Source organism: Numida meleagris, chromosome 8, assembly GCF_002078875.1.
Source record: "Numida meleagris isolate 19003 breed g44 Domestic line chromosome 8, NumMel1.0, whole genome shotgun sequence".
In the NCBI taxonomy this organism is placed as follows: domain Eukaryota; kingdom Metazoa; phylum Chordata; class Aves; order Galliformes; family Numididae; genus Numida; species Numida meleagris.
In genome coordinates this window covers 10,512,907-10,532,810 of record NC_034416.1, presented here as the reverse complement: position 1 = coordinate 10,532,810, position 19,904 = coordinate 10,512,907, and the positions used below count along the sequence as shown (strand labels likewise).

Sequence of the window (19,904 nt, the reverse complement as noted above, 5' to 3'; positions counted from 1 at the left end):
AAAGCGTACCAACAACTAACATTTACAAAGTATTTATCAACTTCATTGTTAGCAGAGGTACAGCCAGAAGGCACTCAAGCCTCACAGTTACTTACATCACGCACTCTCATCCTATTCTTGTTTTCAGGGGCCCTGTTTTTCCCCACCAGCTTGCTTCACCTCACAGAGCTTTGAGGCCCTCTCAAAAAGAGAATTTTACCAGAAAATAATGCAGGTTGGGCTTTGCCCCTCTGCTTTCAGGATTAACCATCACTAGGCCCCAAAGCAGGCACAGCTGCCAGCACAGGCCGTACTGAGGGAAGGGCCTCACCACACAGCTGCTCCCAATAGGCAGGGCAGCTTCCCCAGGCAGAAATTAGTGCTGGCATTGCTGGAGGGGCTCTGATTAATTAATGCTGCTCAGCTGCCTATTAGAAAGCCCATAATATTACCTCAAAAAAAAAAAAAAAAAGAAAAAAAAAGAAAAAAAAAAAGAGATTCTCCAAGCTCCTTATTTTGCTGCCGAAATATGAGGAATCCTTAGGAGACATTATCCCTCATAGAACGGCTACTTACTGTCCTCTCCCCACGCCAAGGACCAGGCCTGCCCTCCATTGCACAGGTTTAACATGGATTTTGGATTTGCCTGGACAGGAGTTCTGAGCATTCCCTGAGAGAGTTCTGTGTAAAACAAGAGGCACTTCAGGGCCCTGGAGGCCGCAGTCACAGGAGGGAAGCAGCGTGTGGGAACCTGGATGTAGCAGGAGCCTAATGGAGGTAGGCTTGCCTATTTCTTCTCTCACACTATTCTCACATGGGAGACGTAACTCTCTGTTTTACTAGAACGTATAAGGAAAGCAAAGAAATAAGCAGCTCAGGCTACCTAGGGAGGTGGTGGAGTCACTGCCCCTGGAGGCATTCAAGAACTGTGGAGATGTGATACTTAGGGATGTGGTTTAATGGGCATGTATGGAACTATTAAGCCACAGTCTGAACCAGTGATTGAGCACCTGGTGAAGGGACACAGCCAGCCCTGAAAGCACAGGTGGAAGCAATTCACCTGCGTGACCAGGTTCCACCTCTCCCTAACTTCATTTAAGGGCTGGCTGCAGCAAGAGAATGCTTTTTATTTGGAGACTGCATCTTTTAAAGTGCTTTGCGAGCTCTGATCCTCAGGAAGGGGGTAAGGGATTCCTTCTTTATTATCAGATTTTTTTTTTCTTAGTCTTTTGTGTGTGACTCTAAGCTGGTTTAAAGCAGCTATATCTACAATTGCTTTTCTTTTTGGGGCAGTATTTATGGTAGATAGACTGTCTAGGTCATTGTGGGGGTCTTTTGCAGCCTTTATGATTCTAAGTAGTTACCATTCTGACTTAACTGTTTGGGCTAGGAAGCAAATAATAAGTTAAGATGACTCAGTTTGTCTTCTGACTGCCAGGGTGAACTGTTGGTATGCATTCAATTTATAGTTAACCAAAACCCCCTGGACCTTTTCCCCAGGGTTGCTCTTCAGTCTCTTGTCCTTTGTTCTGTGCAAACTTCCAGGGTTGCCCTGTCAGAGTTGCAGAATTTAGCTCTTGCTCTTGTTAAACTTTCAAGCAGTTGGTGACTGCCCAGCTCTCTAATTTGTCATGAACACCTGTTCAGGCTATGTAATGTACTTGCTATTAGCCTTGGATAACAAATTGCTTTGACTCATTTTTTTAATCTACTGTGCAACCTTCAAGTGGGGTCAAAGTCAGACAAATTAACTGATCTGCTGTAGGCTTAAAAATGCTGTCTTTCTGAATATTGGGGAATTTAATGTTGTACCTTAGGTTATTGCTTCCTTAATTCCTATTTACAGCTTATACTTTTTTTAATTACCACTTAATAGTTACCCTTTAGTGGTGTTCAATTTCTTTCTTATTTGCTTTGATGACTACTTGAAGTACTGAGTTTTATTAGCTTGGATGTTTTGTAAAGTGAATTTTCAGCTTACATAAGTAAGTCTGTAAAAACAAAACTTAAAAATACAGACACTCACCCAGGGAGCATTTCTGCATGTATCTAACTGAGCTGTGGATAACAACATATGCTTTTTGGCTAATAACCATGAGATAAGAAACCTAACTTTCCTAAGGATCATAGGCAATGTATAGCACTTCAAAATAGAATGGCAAATGCAAATATGACATGCAGAAATGAATCTGCTTGTGCATTTGTAGTAAATAAGGAAAAAACCCTACATTTTAAATTATTCATGGTGTGTGATTCACTCAAACTCTGTTAATTTGACCTTGACTTGTTTTTATTGTGATGCAGAGAAATTATTTTTGTGCTCTCTATGAACTTGTAGTGCTTGGCTGTGTCACTACTCCAGCATCATCTCTGATCTCTTCTCTGTCAATGCTATTTAAAGAGAAAATGTAACAGGTATTCAGGAGTACGTTTACATTTATTTTGTCTAAAACCAAAATGCCCTAATTTCCACATCAGTATGGGAACCATGGTTTTTGTACCAGTTATGATTTTTCTCTTTGTTAAGGTAGGAGAAATTGAAACTTAAGAAATAGTATCATATACTGCTTTGAATGTAGTTAAACTGTGCCATTGCTCTGATTTATGAAATTGTCTATATTTTATGTTCACTTTGCTGTAATCCTCTACTCACGTCTTAATTCTGATATAAGCATGGTATGCTTGGACTAACATATCACATATGCAGGAGGTCTTCTGTTTAAGCTACTTAATGCAGCTGTTGGTTTTACCTTATAAACTAGAGCAAATATGGAGGAAATGGCTATATTGATATTTAATAGTCAGCTAATATTAACTTCAGTTTCTTCTCCTTCCCTATTATTCCTATATGGAATAATACAGTCTGAAATACCTTTTAAAAATAAAGTTGTCATACTAATGTTTAACTCAGTCAGCTATCTTGCTTGTTGTGATGCGCTGTTTTAAGAGCTTTATTCAGAATGGCATGTAACAGTAATGCATGTTCATTCTCAGAGATACAATTTATATGATATCTCCCATACTAGCCTTCTGCTGTGTTGTAGGGCTTCGTTTTTATCAGATCAGTGAGATTCCTGGTGGCAACTTTTACATGGAGACACATACTCTTATTTTAATTGAATCAAAATTAAGTTGAAGTTCTGGGTTGTCATTCACCAGAAAACATGAATAGCAAATTACAAGGTTAATGCTGACTGCTTAAATGTTATTCATCCTCAACTTCATACCTCCAACTCAATTATAATAAAATGACTTATATAAGGAAACCTTAATTTGCTAACTTAGCCCTAACTTTATGCCAAACTTGAACTACTCTTTACTACTGTTTCCAGGATAATTTTGAAGTGATGTAAACCATTAAGAATGGTACCAATGTCTTCACAGTTATCTTTGCTACTACTAATTATAACTTAAGTAATTTAGTTGCTTGGTGTTAAGTTATGAGCTGAATCTATTAGGCAAATCTCTTCTTTTTAATGTTTTTCATTAGACTTCAATAATATTGAAGTACGTGAGATATTTGAAAGAAAGTTTTCATTTGTGCACAAAATTTCACACTCACAAAATGGCAGTTCTGCAATGGTAGGTTTTTAATTCTGTGATGGTGAACCTTTGAAATGAAGGTGGTTTTTTTCTACTCCCTATTGGAAAAAAACATTTTTTTCTTGCTGTTTGTTACTTGTTAATTAAGATATAGGTCTGCAGTGTGGTAAAGCCAGATTCAGCTTTTTGTTCTACCAAAGTGGGGGCAGCATTCCTTTGCAGTCCCTGGCTGCCCTGGCGTGGGAGTTTTAGTTTGACTTAACCACCTTGCAGCCTACTGGTGTGGACTCTCTTTCCTCAGAAAGTGTTTCTAGTATCAGACAAAACAGATGACACCTCTATGATATGTCTTAGCGTCAGCTGAATATCATATGCCAACCACCCTTACTTTTTTTGACGTGCTCCCAGCAGATCTAGTTCTAAGTGTTCATAAAATAAATCAGATTTAAGTCTTGGTACAACTAATTTATTGAACTCCTTACAAAATATTCTTTCTGCAGCATACAGCTAAAAATCAAGAAAGGCTTATTTTGTCAAACTCTGTTTTTATCATTTTTAGTAATTCACACATTACTGAGGATGAAGATTTCCCATCAGATGTCTCTTAATAGTAGTCTCATTAGTGCCTAGTAAATTGGTTGCTCAGAAAGTAATGCCTCCTATTTATTTCCATGGAAATGACAACAGATACAGAGAGCATGGTAACATTATTTAATATAAATTCTCAGCTACAAAACACTTTAAGTCATCACCATCAGCTGTGTTTTTTTGCCAGCTGTGAACAGAAGCCTGCATGCCACTCAAATTCTGCACCAATGGAGATGACGCAGTGTTGTCACCACTACCCCCACTGCCTCACTGTGCACACATGCAATGTTTGGTCTCCATAATGTTCAGCAAATGTTGATGAATGTCAGTGGGTGAAATTTTATTCTGAATGGAGGAATTCGGTGACGCTCCTTTGCTTCATACACGCTTCCATGTCAGACTGCCCTTCTGCTGCTGCCTGTCATGCAGTAACAAAATGCAATGGGATACTGGTGGGAAGGTCCAACTTCTACTGCCATCCCATCAACACTCATCTCTGATGTGTTGGGCCAACATAATAAAATAGGAGATGTTACTTTTGGAGCAGCCCTTGTAATTTTGAAGTGTTGTCTCTTTATCAAACAAACTAGGTGTAGTGTTCTCCTGCTATGATACTAATAATTAACATAAAAGTAAATTGTATTATAGTGTGAATTGTAGGTCTTTGTTTATTCCTACTCCACCTATAGTTGGAACAACCTTAGTGAAATTTCCTGTGTTAATTTATTGCTATTGCTTACTCACAAAGTGAGTTGCAGCTGAATGTTACCAGAGAATTACTGATCTAATCTGGATTACTGTGCAAGTTCCAGTCACTTGTCCAGAAGAGTGATGAATAGAGAATGAAGCAGGAGTACAAAGTTCATAGGAATTTCAGGAGAAAGGAGACTTTGTTCTATTAAAACCAACCAAACAAAATATTATAGCAAAAGGTAGCATTTCTCCAGGGTACCAGGGAAGTGAGTTTAGAGAAGAAACTGATGGCCCTGAAGCTAATGTGCTCATATGAGCAGGCTAGAAACCAGCAGACTTCTGCATATCAGAACAATGAGGTTCATTGTTGGTGGGACTGGAAGAAACCTTTCTAAAGTCTTGTTGCCCATGTTAATAGAGCAAAAAATGACTTAATTCTAACAGAAAAGCATCACGTGAAATCCAAGTAGTGTTTTGTAGTAGTGTTTTAAAAAAAAAATAGTGGAATATATGAAGTGGACCTGGGTAAATTCTGGGTGCTTTTCTCAGAATTAATTCATTTTCTACAGCTTAACATTACTTGCCCTTCACCTACTCCTCCTAATACAGTGTTTGTACTTGAAACATAGGAAAATGTTTAAAAAGTTAGCCTGAAACTATTACAACAAAGTAATTAAAAGGAACACCATATGAGCTGAAACTTAGCCTATTCATTGACCATAATGTCATAGGTTGTACAATAATGAGCTTAACTGCAGCAGAAACCATGCTCTTCCTCTATCTTAGGCAAAGGGCAGCATGACTGTTCTGTACAGAGTTAATAAATCAATGATTTCTCAGGGCAGGCATAAGCTCAGGTGGGCACTGTCAGCTCAGAAGAGTGTAAGAGTAAATGGCAGTGTTAGAGCAGACTGAAAGAAAAGTGCTTTCTGACTTCAGAATGAAGAGAAATTCCAAAAGATGTTTCATATTTCACACATGTATCTGCCATATCATGTATTTTTACTTAATAATGATTTCAATTTCTTTCTGAACTCTTGTCCTAGTATCCTATGAAGGATATGTATTTTTCCTGTTGAAACCTTGTCCTCAGTGAGATTTGTAGATACATTTTTTTCATTTTGTTTAGGAGACTAGCTTTCTTACTAGATGCTTTTTTGGTTGGTTTGGAGAATGGAAGCTGGATATATGTGGCAAAACAACCTCTGAACAATCTACCAAACTACAGTTGGACTTCAGAGAACAACTGAGTATTGTTTTTTTTTTTCCCTGCAGGTATCTGTGCTGAATAGAGTTCTTTTAAAGAACTCCTTTGTCCAAGATGTGCAGGAAAAGAAAGCTCTTTGTGGAAAGTAGTATATGAATGAGTTATTTGCACCACTGTAGTGAAATTGTTTACAAAGGTAGTCTTCCTTTCTTGATTTCAGGCTTTATGTTGCTAGAGTAGTGCCACACAACAGGATTACTTACAGCATACATCATTAATAATGCTGAACTGCAAATATTACAGACTTATTTTGCAAAGTGTTATTTGATAAACTTTTGTGATTGGCAAGCAGATTAATAAAACATTTATGAGAGGAAGTATGCTTAAGCTGATCAGAATTTTTTTCATATAAGCTATTTAACCAATGCATCTGAAATCAGATCTGTTCAAGTGAATATAAATGTCATAATTAAAAAAGAGATCAGTGAAGGACCATGGTCCATTCCTTAGGAAATGGACAAAATGTGTTCTTGGGACAAAGACATCAGAACTGTACACTTCAAATAATTCCTTTCTGTTATAAGATTGCTTTGTTTGTACTTTTTATTCCTCTGGACAGTAAATCTTCTCCATGATCCTTTACCAAATGACCTACAAGGTCATGACTGTTACTTTTACCACCCTTTATCAGGAGAAAAACCGATGGTAAGATATAGAAATATACATATCAATTTTTCCCCTGTTTCTCAACCTGGTCAAATACAATAATTTTCCTTAGCTCAACTTCAAAATTTCCCCCTAACATCCTGCATAACTTGACTCTCTTTTAATTTAAAACCATTCCCCCATGTCTTATCAGTATCAGACAGTATAAAAAGTTGGTCTCCATCTTTGCCTATAAGCTATTTTTAAATACTAAAAGCCGCTATGATTTCTCATTTATTCTGTTTTTACCTCAAGCAGTGGGCATGTGTTCTGAAATTTGAAGTGTTCCGTTGTGCCTTTGTTATGGTTAATACCAAAGTAGTGTACTGTTCAGATCAGTATGAATACAACAGTTCTTTGTCACTTCAATAAAGATTTCAAGGAAATTCTGGAAACAGAAAATCTGCAAGGTCATATTGTGCAGAAAAGAAATTATGCCAAAACAATAAAGTTTTCTTGATTCCTTAGCTTTAAACTTGTATTTAATGCTTTAATACATTGTAGGTAGGGTAGGCTGAAAGATTAAAATCTCATTAAAAATTGCATCCTGTGTCATGATCTGCTTTTTGTGACCTTGTATATGAAAACAAGAGTTAATAAGGATGGTTTGAATTTTGATCACTTTCTGTGTGGAGAGCTAATATAGCATGCTCTTGCACTCAGGGTAAGTTTCACATGCAGAGATGATACAGATAGCAATATTCATGTGTTTCAGGTACAGTTTCCAGTGTAACGGGTTGAATGAGACAGGCAACAAGATACTGTCCTTACATGTCACTTAGATTTTTCTAATCTCCTATTTTTTTCTTGTGCAATAAACTATACTAATGATGAGAGTAAAGATGACTTAAATGGTGCAGAATAGGACTTGCTTGGTCTCTGACCTTCGTGTGGTATTTTGGGAGTGCATCATCTGGAATAATCTATCAAAGGACAGTTTTCCAGGACATTTGTTGTGACTCTCATCTTACAGCATGAGCAAAAATGTGCTTAAGATGTTAATACAATAAATCCAGCTTTGGGAGTTTGAGTCTCTTCTGCAAGGTCCCAGGATGATTTAACTTTTGCTCTGGTCAGAGGAAATCTGTATTTAATGCATACAAAGAAATCTTCTGTGACTTGTGCATCCAACCTCTTATTATGTAATTAATAAGCTTCAGAGCTGTAACTCACAGTTTACACAGCACCAATGGTAGTAGTAATGGTGTTGAAAATATTCTGATTAATATTACTCTATGGGGAATAATGTTCCTAAAAGCTGTGCAACTTTGCTTTGAATGGTTGTATTCCTAATGAAGCTACACATTTGTCACAACTACTTCAATGGAATTTACTAGCTTATCCTAATTCTATTGGTTTTGATATTGCCTTTGGGCAATCTGGAAACTACTGCTTAAATAATAAAAGAATACTGGAGTTTATACAGGGATCACTTCAGACTTGGTTCTGAGTTTGCGTTACTTGTTTATATGATGCAATGTTATCCAGTTCAGATTTGTAAAGGATCAGTGGCTGGACTGTGACTCATTTAATTCAGAAATGCTCTCTAACATGGCATCATAGAAGCTTTGTCCTAGGAATGCCTGTTTATCTCTACTTGTTGCAAGGCTTACCTTGATAACTAATTCATAATAAGGTATCTGCACAGAGATGTGTGGATGCAGGCAGAGACCTTTATGTGGGTGAGATATGTGGTCTATAGAAACCTGTGTCATAGTAGGGATTTTTTTGGTGAATATTTTTTTCAGGTGAGTTTGTGTAGTGCTATCAGTGTGTAGATGCTCAGGTAATGGTAAGATGTTGCTGTAGATAGCCCTGATGATGGATTTTAGTCTCTTGCACTGGACTTCAAGGAATTATGTGGTTTTCATATATAACTGTTTGAAAAAAAGAAATTAAATATTTAATGCTGAATTTCAGTTTGAAAAATGTGCTTAAAGTTGTGTGCATATTTGAACAACAGAACAAATTCACTGAAAGCCTTGCATGTAGATCTCTAGAACAGTCACTGCCTGCATGAATAGTCAAGATAACAATCTAGGTTTGCTAAACAGAGCCCAGAGCAGTTGTGTGACTCTTGGTACTCTAAGAAGTTTTCTTTAACTGAAGGTTCTACACCTTGGCATTTCATTGGGAAACTTAGACTGTGTACAATGGCAGCAAAAGAAGAAAAAAACTAAAGAACCTGTTTCATGAACTATGAGAACACAATAATTTTAAAGATATGTTGGGCAACAGTTTGCATTTTAAGCTATGACCTCTTTGGCTTATTTTGGGATTTGAATTTTTTTTTTGATAATGCTTTATCTCTCATTTCTAGTAACCTTCTGGTGATGCTGGAGAAAATAGATTTCACTAATTCTCGACTTCAGTGCAAGCTCTTCAATCCCATGAACTTCAGTTACTTCTATTGTGTCAGGTTATAAAATGGAGCTTTTTTTTTTTAGTATTTTTGAATTGTGTGGAGAGGAAAAGAAACCACAAAGAAAACCACCAACCCCAAATGAACACACAGAAGCCTGGTTTTCAGAAGCATTGACTTTTTCAGCCTCCATAGAGTGTGAAGTTGCATGCATTTTGGAGGCAGCCTCTTGTGAGGCCTGTGGAATGGGGTCAGTATTGCAACAGCTGGTTTTCATATATTTTAGTTGAATTTGGTAACATATAGACAAATATTTAGGAACTTCTTCCTTGGTTGACAGGAGTGCTTCCCTGAAGCATCCTTGTTGCTTTCTTGTTTATCCACACCCACCTGAGAAATGCTAAACAGCATTTGGGGAATGTTGATTGCGTAGTCCAATTGCTGTTTCTGCTAAGAATAGGAAATGGGATTTATTACCCACCTGACAGTTAACCATGCTACCTGATCTGCCTCTTTATCTGTGTGTTTCCCAAATTTAGTAGTACTTCAAGGAAGCTGTGAAATAATAATTTGCTGTTAATACTGTTAACATACAATGAATATTTCATACTGAGATGAACATAGGTTCTGAATCTAAAAGACTGTGTAGTATGGAACTTTAAATTTGGAAATGAAATATATTTAAATTACATTGAAGAAGGCTCTTATTAACAGCTGTTAGCATTAAACTTGGCATTTTATTAAAAATGCATGACACATTCTCTGTAGAAGTGCTGTAACTTCCTAGATGTATTTCAGTATACATTTTTCTTTATGGTGTTCTCTTTCACAGTGAATTGTCTAAGTATCTGTGTATTCATCACGATGTCAGAATGACAAACAAGCTCATCCAAATGACTGTTCTACCTGATGCAGCCATAGCTAAGTTTTGAAATACCTGACATTTGTGATTCTATGGGGACCATCTTGCTAAGGTTGAATATAATTTACAATGTACTCTCCAAATCCCAGTGCAGCTCATTTTATACTTTGAGGAATCTTAAGTAAATTTAGTGCAAGTTGATTGCATCTGCTTGGCGGAAGAGCTGGCTTAACACTTGTGCCCACAGATGGGGCCAGTGAGATGCATGACTGTTCTGTGTGCTCCTTGTTTAGTAACTTACAGCAGAGAAACAGAGCACGTGGTATCTCAGACTCGTCATTCTGGGCCTAGAGTTCAGTACAGTTTCATTGACCATGGCATACAACTTCAACTGTGCTTTTGCATAATTAAGAGACTCTTCTTAAGGCAACTATTTTTTAAATGTATATGTACATTCATGAAGGATGAGAATAAAAATCTTTAGAAATGGAGGAACAAATAGCCAGTGTGTGGCCATTTAGTAGAACTAATTTTAAGTTGTTGTAGAGGGTCTACTAAATTTTTAACCAGACCATCTTGATCTTGGTGATCTGGAATGATAACTGAGCAGAGAATGAAAGTGTATTTTTAAAATAAATTAATTTGAAAATGTAAGGTAAAATAATTCACTTTTACCTACACTTGTCTTCAGCACTGGGTTGGTTTCTACTGTAAGAATCTGCTTTAAACCTACCTGACCTCAGTGCCAAACAGGTCCATAAAGAAATGTGGAGATCCCAACATCTTAGGCCTTAGAAATAAGGGAACGTGGTGTGTCCTTGGAGAATAAATGTGAAAATGCTCCAGCTGGGTTAATTCTGAATTAAAATTGGAGCAGTCCCAGTGAAGATAAGTGAAGTTTCTAAGAATGTGGTGGTGAGAACTGTATGTGAGGTTGTTTGCCACTTCCTGATGAGCTGTGTAAGTCATTGTTTCACATAAGATGGATGGATGATTAATTTTTCCTTTATGAGTAACGGGTGATCTCTTATAGCTTGGCCAGTTCTGCTGAATACAGCTTTAGATTTAATTTTTTTGTGATGTCCAGCATTATCGGTAGATGTAAACTGTGCGGGTGTTTAAATGACTGTCTTGATTTCATCAGCAATTAATCAGGTTCAATAAAGAGAAAATGAAAACAATATTGCCGTATCTACTTAGATAATTTTACTACTATCATGTGTTTGTAGAAGTTAACAAACATACTTAGGTGGAAAAGAAGTGATGAAATCTATTTCTGGAATAAACGATAAAACATTGCCTGTTATTGTGAGCATTGGAAGTAAAGGTAACAAAGTAAATATTTCATACTGCAAGACACTGAGTGTTCAGTTGCTAGATGAAAATGCAGATTAAAGCTATTACTAGTGTTTCAACTTCAGGAAGGGGACATGGAGTAATGTGTATTACTGCTTTGATACAATGTATGGAAAACAGCACCCTTTGGAGATCAAGTTGATATTTGCTTGGCTGGCCGATAGCTGGAACTATTAATTGGGAATTGGTCTACCAAGTTTAGGTGGAGATGGCTGGAGAAAGTAGATGCTCTTGTGCAACAAAACAGAGCTCTGCATGTGAACTAATCAGGTTTGATTAGGTCATTTGATTAATTATTACCAGTACTGATAATTTTTAACAAAAAACCCCTAGCGCTGAAATGCTTTCCTTGTAAATACAATGTAGCTATAAAAGCCAGTCTTTATATTCTCCTGAAAACTTATGTGGCATATAGATACACCGTATCTGATTTTTATAATAATAGAAGTAAACCTGGTTAAACAAAATCCCTCAAAAGGAATGAACGAAGAGAAATGTTATTGCACAGACTGCTTGAAGATTACAATCATTGTTATCTATTGTAAGTTTTATAGATGGAATATATTACAGTACATTCTCTTGCAATGACAAAAAAATGTATGTTTAATGCCTTCTGTAGGAGGAGCACTTCTGTACATTGTGATTTAGGAGGAGAGACTCGTGTGTTTCTATGAATTATGGAACTGAAGTTGTTTCTCTTAATCTGGCTGCAAATAGAACTGCCAGTTTATTGAGGCCAGAGTGTAGTTTCTGCTCACTGCTGATAAGAGGTGGCTGGCAGCACATGCAATCTGATCAGGTGAGGACGGACTGAATGTCAAGGCTGTATTGCAAGGCATGGTAGCAAGTCACTGAAAGTAATGACTGGCAAAATTTCACTTGGTTTTATTTCCACTGTAATTCATCGTCTGCTTTAAGACATCAAGATCATAAGATAAAACATGAAATTATCTACATACTTAATTTGTGTAATGAAGTTGTAGATGTATTTTTGCTGCTATTCAGTCTGGGTTAAAACAAGTTCTTTAACTTGTTACTGGCCAGTTCATACAATAGTAGCATGTGACTGAAATAAAAATAAAAACAAGGAACTGAGAATTAAGAATAGTTTGTGGAAGGTAGGGAGGGACAACTTAAAACACATTATATCTATATTTCTTCAATTTGTTCAGATAATCTACTTTGTAATATCTTGATTTCTGATACTTCTAGAAAGGTCTAGTACATGGAAAACATGCACTGTCAGCCTATGAGAATGAATTAATCTTCAGGGGTTTTCCAGAGAGATTAGCTGAGGGCAGAGATAGTGCCAGAAAGCCCATCCAGTATTGCTGCAAAGCAAGGCTCTGGAACAAACTAAAATTTGTTCATCAGACTACCTGGGGCTGGAGCTGTCAGAGGCTAGTCCTAGCAGAGAAGAGATTAGCTAATGTCAGTAAGGAAACAGCCTTCCTTGTGCTTGGAGTCGTGATCTCAGGTATTTTTTTTTTTTTTGACTGGCTTGTTTGCTTAAAGAAGAAAAATATCCAAGAGATCTTTATTTGTTAGTGAATGTCCTGGAAAAAAAAGTGAGGAATACAGTTTGCATCGTTTCAAGATATTTTAAACCCATGGTTGCAGCTATGGATCTGAACAGTCAAAAAATAAATGTTTTAACTCTGAGATTACCTTGTTCATGCCCCTATGTCAATAAGCTGTATGGTATGTTGTACACACGTTTCTTTCCTGGGGCTTGTACATACTGTCACTTCATTCTCACACTCCTAGCATGATATAAAGCTCGAAATGCTTAAGGTAAACTCAGTTGTTTTGAAAAGAAAATGTTTGAACAAAGTAATTGTCAATATTTTTCAAGAAAAGTTTTGATGGTTGGGCAATGATAGTGTGGTAAGCTGTGCACCACAAGGTGGCACTGATGGCGTGTGATGATTGTCCCATCTCAGGCTCCGTTTCAGACATCGTTCTGGAAAACTGATCATATGCCAAAGACCTGAACTAAATAACTCCCTTTGACCTCCTTAAGAATTACCTGTATTGTGCAGAAACTCAGTGTGCATGCGTGGTCACATAATGTATGAAACTACAGTATGACAGAGCTCAGCATATTCTTAAGCTGGTTGCTTGACTTCAGAAGTGTATGGAGACAGGTAGAGTATGTGGAAAGGCGGGGAGATTTGGACTTCATTCTCAGTAGATTACTTACGTGTGTCTGTAGTAATGATTTTTTTACTGATTACGATAGCCTCATCAGCCACAATTCTTTTGTTTCCCCTTTTTTATAAATAATGACCCAAACAAAATGGAAAAATATATTGACTCAATTTGAATTTCTCAGTGCAAGACTGACCAGTTAACCTCATTTCATCAGATATGCAGAGCACAAGCTGTTTGAGTTACTTTCCCTTGTAATCTTCTTTGTTGGTTGGATTTTTCCCTATGGATCCATATGGGGAAACACAAGATAGTGTTATATTCTTCCTTAGTGATCTGATCTGACTTGTATTTCTGGCATGTTTCTTCTTTACCTTAAGATCAGAGAATATCTCATGTCAGTGTCAAGACTGCCTCTTCCTCCATGATGTTGTTTATACTCTGCCTTAAAAAGTGTTTGTTAAGGAGCTGCCAGCATCCTAGGAGAACCCACTTCTAGTTCTCTTGTTTTCTGAGAACTGCATTCCTGAAGGGCAATTTCTTGTGTTACTTCTGTCAGTTTTCCATTGTATAACATACTACTATTTCATGGCCACTTATGAAATTTACCTTCTACCTTGGCATCTTCAACCTGTACTTTGCACTCAGTGTGACATCAGGAGTATCTCACTTTCATCATAATCTCTGTCAAAAACAGACACTTGGGGATTTGGGAATCTGCTGGTTGATCAGTGTCCTGCTGTATTGCTCTTCCAACAAACACCTTTGTATTTAAAATTCCTTGACATTGCCAGGTAAGAAGAAAACCCTACACAACAGATTTTTCTGATTTTAGGGTTCACAATAAACATTCACCATTGATTGTATTTGGGAAGTATAAAATAGGAGAAAATCACAAGTGAGTGATCTTCAACAGATAAATATCATTCTCTATAAACTGAACCTCAGAACAAACATATACCTCTTGGACATGTTTTTTTTCTTGTCCTTTCTGAACAAGCTGTTTTCTTTAATTCTCTATGGAGAATGAAATGATGAAATAGAGAAGTGTTCTGAGTCCTTAGAACTGAAGGCCTGTGGGAAAGATTAGGCAAACCTCTGACAGAATTTTCAGAGCCTTATGGCCTTGGATCATAGGGGTCTATTAGATGATACCTCAGTATTTGTCCTGGAATTTTGATTCTGATTATGGTCCTCTTACTCATGGCTGCTGCTTAAATGGAAGAATTTTGAAATGAGAAGTATGATTTAGTACATCATTTTAATGATATGAGATGACTAAGTGCTTTGTGATGCGTCTACTGCATAATTCCAATTATTATTAACTACCAGTTAATACAAACTGAATGTTCATACTCTCCTATAGAGGCAAGAAGGATATAATTTTCCATTCTGTCCCTCAAAAACAAGGATAAAGGGCCTTCCTGAGTCAGAATTATACAAATGCAATATGTTATATATGTTATATTCCTCTGTGAATGGATAGACAGGCAGAGTTTGATATAGACAAGTAACATGGCTTATAGGGCCTCACTTGTCACTTAGTATCATGCCAAGATGATAAAGATATTTGGTGACTTAGTTGGCTGGATTCAAAAGCTCTTGGCATCCTGTATCCTACTGCATTTGCTGGAAGTCTTATTCATTTATAAGAAGCACACTTCTGAAAGTTGCTTCTCTGCTAATCTTCTGGAAGAAGTATAAAATTCTGGCTGACTTTGGTTGATCAGGTTTTCCCATGCAAAATATATTCTAGTTCTGTTAACTTAATGAAAATCATACCTACTCGAATGAGCTTCTTCTCTTTGCTTACCATGAGATACATCTTGAGCATGTTTTATTTTAATAAGAATGCAAATGGAAAAATTAGTCTATCCTGTTTCGTGAACTCTTCTTTATTATATCTCAGCATGCTTCCAAGTGATGACCCTGCAGAAGTAGGAAGGTGGAATCCCACAAATAAATATGGGAACATGTTCTGTACTTACAAAAAACCTCATCCAGTTACCAATGGGCAGTATTTGAAGCATGGAACTAAACAAGGAGCTGCTAATTCTGAGTGCTGAAGCCCACAGTGTTGAAGTCACAAAAGGTTCCTATTGGCTTCAGTTACAGTAGTTCAGTGGATGTGGAATAGAAATAAGCGGGTGAATATTAGGTTAGTCTGAAATTTATGTTAAGAAGTTGGGTATGATTGTGAGCCATAGTGATATAGCACCTTATATATGCTGATTGTGAGATCTGACTATGATGTTGTTTTATTAATGTTAGAGTTGAAGAAGAAATCTCTGAAGACTTAATGTTTTTAAGGGCAGTAATAGCAACAATTTTAAAATTATTTTTCCTTTTTACTTTTGAAGTATCTGGTCTTGTGCTTTTACTTACCATACATTAAGAGTAATGCATGGAAAACTTGTGCGTGTATCCATGAAGATCTGTATATATTGCTGAAAAGAGCTAAAATTAATTGCTGCTCTGTTGCCTAAGATATTGGTGTAATGCATTTCAGCGAGTAAAGCAGCCTGAAGGGAAAGAGGTGCCATATTAAGCCCATACAGCTGTCCTTGGAGAATTTTCCCCAGCTAGTCAAAGTATTATAGCCTCATCACAAGAGGAACATACAAGCATGTTTCTCTGGTTGAGCTATGGAAAGGGAAGTGCTAAAATAATGGAGTTGCTTCATGCTAGATGATACACTACAACAATCTTCTAGATGTGTGTAAGAAGGACATGGTCTTGCTTAAATGTAGCAGCCTCATAGGAATCTCTGGCATTTTACATCAGTGTTCTTCAGAAGCTCATGATTACATACAGGTTTTGGATTTAGATATTTGTTGCAAACTTAAAAATGGTTAGCAAATACTTCTTTATAATACACAGAGGATGGTTCTAAGCAGTGAATTGAGCTCCCAAAACCTTACAGCTAGTACATATTGTAATGTTTCGTTCTTGTGTCATTGGAGAGAAATATTCCGCAGGAGAAAAATGGAGTGTTGCTGAGATTCTTTTGAATGTCATAATTAATGAAGAAAAGACTAGATATTCATGTCGTAGAAATACTGTATTTGGATATCTTCCAAACAACAGCCTCAAAGCTGGCTAATCATTTTATGCTGTTTTCTTTACTGACAAGTTTTTCAGACTTGCAGTATGAATGTAGAAGACCTGTGTGATAAGAATTAATCTGAACTCTAAAGATTTAAAGCTTAATTATAATTCTATTCCGAGGCAATGGACTGTGTGAACTGCTGTTACTAAACTGCTCTGTGTAAACACTGCATACTGATAGAATTTGCTTGTCAACCCCAGTGGCATTTCTGTACATTAAGCTTGTTGTTCTGCCAGCCTGGTGCTGGAGAAAGATGAGTATCTCAAGGGAATGAGATCTGCATTTTTAACAAGAAAGTCAACCTCAAAGGTGCCACAAAAAGACTCTAAGAGATTACTTTGCTGAAGAGACAGTTGGTTTATTGCTTGTAAATTTTTGCATGCTTAAGAGATGACATTTATGTTGCTAATACTGACAACGTACTCATTTTTCATTGCAGATGTAGCAATCAACCAGTAAAAGATCTCGATAGTGTTATAGCTTAAGAAACAGTCACTAAATCCAAAGATTCTGAGAATTTACATGTGTTCCAATATTTGTTTTCCTTTGTGTCCCTCAAACTTCAGATTTCTGAAACTTACTCCCAAATAGAGAGAATAACTTGGCTCATGACAGGTATTCTAGTACAAGGAGTACAATGGCTATAAGAACACGAGTCAAACTAGAGGAAATACAGGACTTGGGAAACATTCTTTTTCATTCACAAGTTACAGCACTGGATTATTATCTTCAGGCAAGTCAAGATCAGGTTGTGATAAAAGAAAATCAGTTGCAAGCTAAAGGCTGGGAATAACAGAAGCAGATATGATGATATTAAGTCACTTTCTTAAGAAAAGAGAAACCTAATATAGCAACTGCTTAATTTGGTGACAAAAATTCTTTTATACTCCATTGGATGAGTTAGTATTTTTAAGTACGTGCTGAAGTAATGTAACCTGTCTTTTCCAATGCAGTGGATGATGAATGTAATGGTGATGTAAAAAGATAACTGTGCTCTAAGTAAAATTAAGAGTTGTTCCTCCTACTGTAAGTTCAATAAGCCACTGCCAAGTTGCACAGCAAGTCTTTCTGAGGGCAAAAAGTTCTCCTGCAGTGGTAGAAACATTCAATATGAAGTGGTGCACAGTTACAGTAGATTATTCATTCACATATGTACAGGAAGCTGTTTTTATTTTGTTTTGCTATCCTTTCTTTTGGTGCCACTTGCCTAACGGATGAATAATTTGCTGCTCTGAAGTTTTCTTTCTTTTTCCTCCCAACTATTATTTAATTTTTTGCTAAAGTGGTTTAGGGATTGAGCTGTAGTTCCTTGTGACAAGTAAGCCACTTCATGGAATGAACAACTGTGTGCATTTCTCAAACCAATAAAACTTAATCACCTTATAGAGAACTGCACATGTACAAGACTGCACAGTAGAAAAACACTGCTGAACTTGTCTGTAGGGATTAGAACTATTGCACAATATATCTACGGTTGAATGTCTAAATCTGCATTGCTCGCTCTTGTATCCAACCAGTACTCTCTTCAGACATCCTGAAGAAAATATTACAGGTCAGATCCTGATTTTTTTCATTATTAAATTCATCAATTTGAGGTTACAAGGCCTGAAATATATACTTAACTGTGCCATTCATTTCTTCACGTTGAGATCCGAGCTGATCTGCCATGGTTTGAACAGTGGGTCTTTGTATTTTAAAACCTCTGTTTAGAAGACATTCTTTCCTAAGATCAGATCTCCTGAATTCTAATGCTAATCAAAACAAGATCTAAAAAGGTACTGAAATGTAAATTGTAGTGGATCCTTTAAGGAAAAGAAGCTTTGAAGAAACAGATGTTGCAAAAAAGTACTACTTAATACACTGATTTTTAATTAATATATTTCTTAATATAAGATGAGCTCAGTTCCTTAGTTTTCCTACTTTCAAAGAGAGTAGCATTTTATGTTCATTTCATATACCTGGTTTGTTTTCTTGAAGGATCCTTTTGCATCAAGCCAGTGTTCACTGTAGCTAGTACTTTATGCCAATAACTGTAAGCTTTTGTAACTGTGTTCACTTGAGCTCAAGCCACAGACTGATCTGGCTCTGATTGATTTCTTGTTACAACAAATGAGAAATTGGAATACCAGTAAATATAGAGGATGTTAAGCTTTCTGTGTTAGAAAACAAGGCTCTTCCAGACGAGCTTTATATTAGGTAAAAATGACTTGAAATCTTTTAAGCCTTTTCAACTTTAGCTCAAGAGTGTCTTCAATGATGTGTTTCTGTGTAAAACATTAAGATTTAAAAAGAGGCAGCAAAGATATTCTATCTCTGCTATAGTTCATGGTGCAGAGATACAATTTAACTGCAAATATTTGTCACTAAGCTTTGTACTTGAACTGTAGCGGACACTGTTTTGTTTGATTTTTTTTTTCTTACATACAAGTTGATGGGAACACTGTAACTGACTTTGCTGTGGGGAACAATACTGGGGCAGCTATAAATACGTTTAAGCTATAAATATCATTCACATTTTGAAAATGGAAATATTGTTATACTGCAGTGCCAACAATGGGTTACCCGAAATTAAACAGGTTTTAGTTAAGCTTTATTTTATAAAGGCTAGTTCTTGTAATTCAAAATTTCTGTATGGGAAGCCTAATATAGCATGTTTTTAAATGTAGTCCTGCATATATGTTAATGGCATTACCGAAGACTCTTAATGCTTCAATAAATATGCCAAATGTCTGTAGCAATCTGCTTTTCGTTATGCTCAGATTGCTTCTTTGTAAGTAGATATCAATCTTCAGTACTTTCTGCATTCAGCCTTTCCTCCTCTCTGATCAGGATCCATCTGTTTGGCTGTTTGGCAGTGGTTTCTTTTTTTTGACATATAGTCTTCAAAAATGTTAATCTCCCATTGGTGCCTGATTCTTACAGTGTTGTATTTGTCAGCATAATGCTTTAAAACAGCAAAAAGGTAAAGTAATGGACTTCCAAGTAAGCATTTTGTTTCTTGGTTCTCTGTATATAGTCAGGATGGGTTGATCTTTTGTGATAGAGTCAAACTTTGCTCTTGGTTACACCTTTATGAATCTTAGGGAAAAAAATCTTGCCTTTTCAGAGTCAGTGGAATGAAGATGCATTTTTTCCCATATAGTTATTAAATATTGAAATACAAGACTAGAAGCCCCCTAAAACAGTTTTGATTTTTTGTTTTGAATTCCAATAGTACTAGACTGTATCTGTGAAAATGTGGGAAGCATGTGTATTCAAAACCCTACAGAATTTATTTGCAAATGTGTTTTTGTATAGAATGCATTCATGAAACATCAGTTCAAATTCAAATAATGTTATAAATAAATGT

General features: G+C 36.5%; 1 long non-coding RNA gene across 1 annotated transcript in view; it reads left to right on the top strand.

The window, feature by feature from the left end:
- Positions 683-19,904, top strand: part of LOC110403435 — a 95,390-nt gene continuing 76,168 nt past the window's right edge. Inside the window, exon 1 of the long non-coding RNA XR_002441664.1 lies at positions 683-756. This is a non-coding gene — a long non-coding RNA (uncharacterized LOC110403435). The remainder of the gene's footprint in view (positions 757-19,904) is intronic.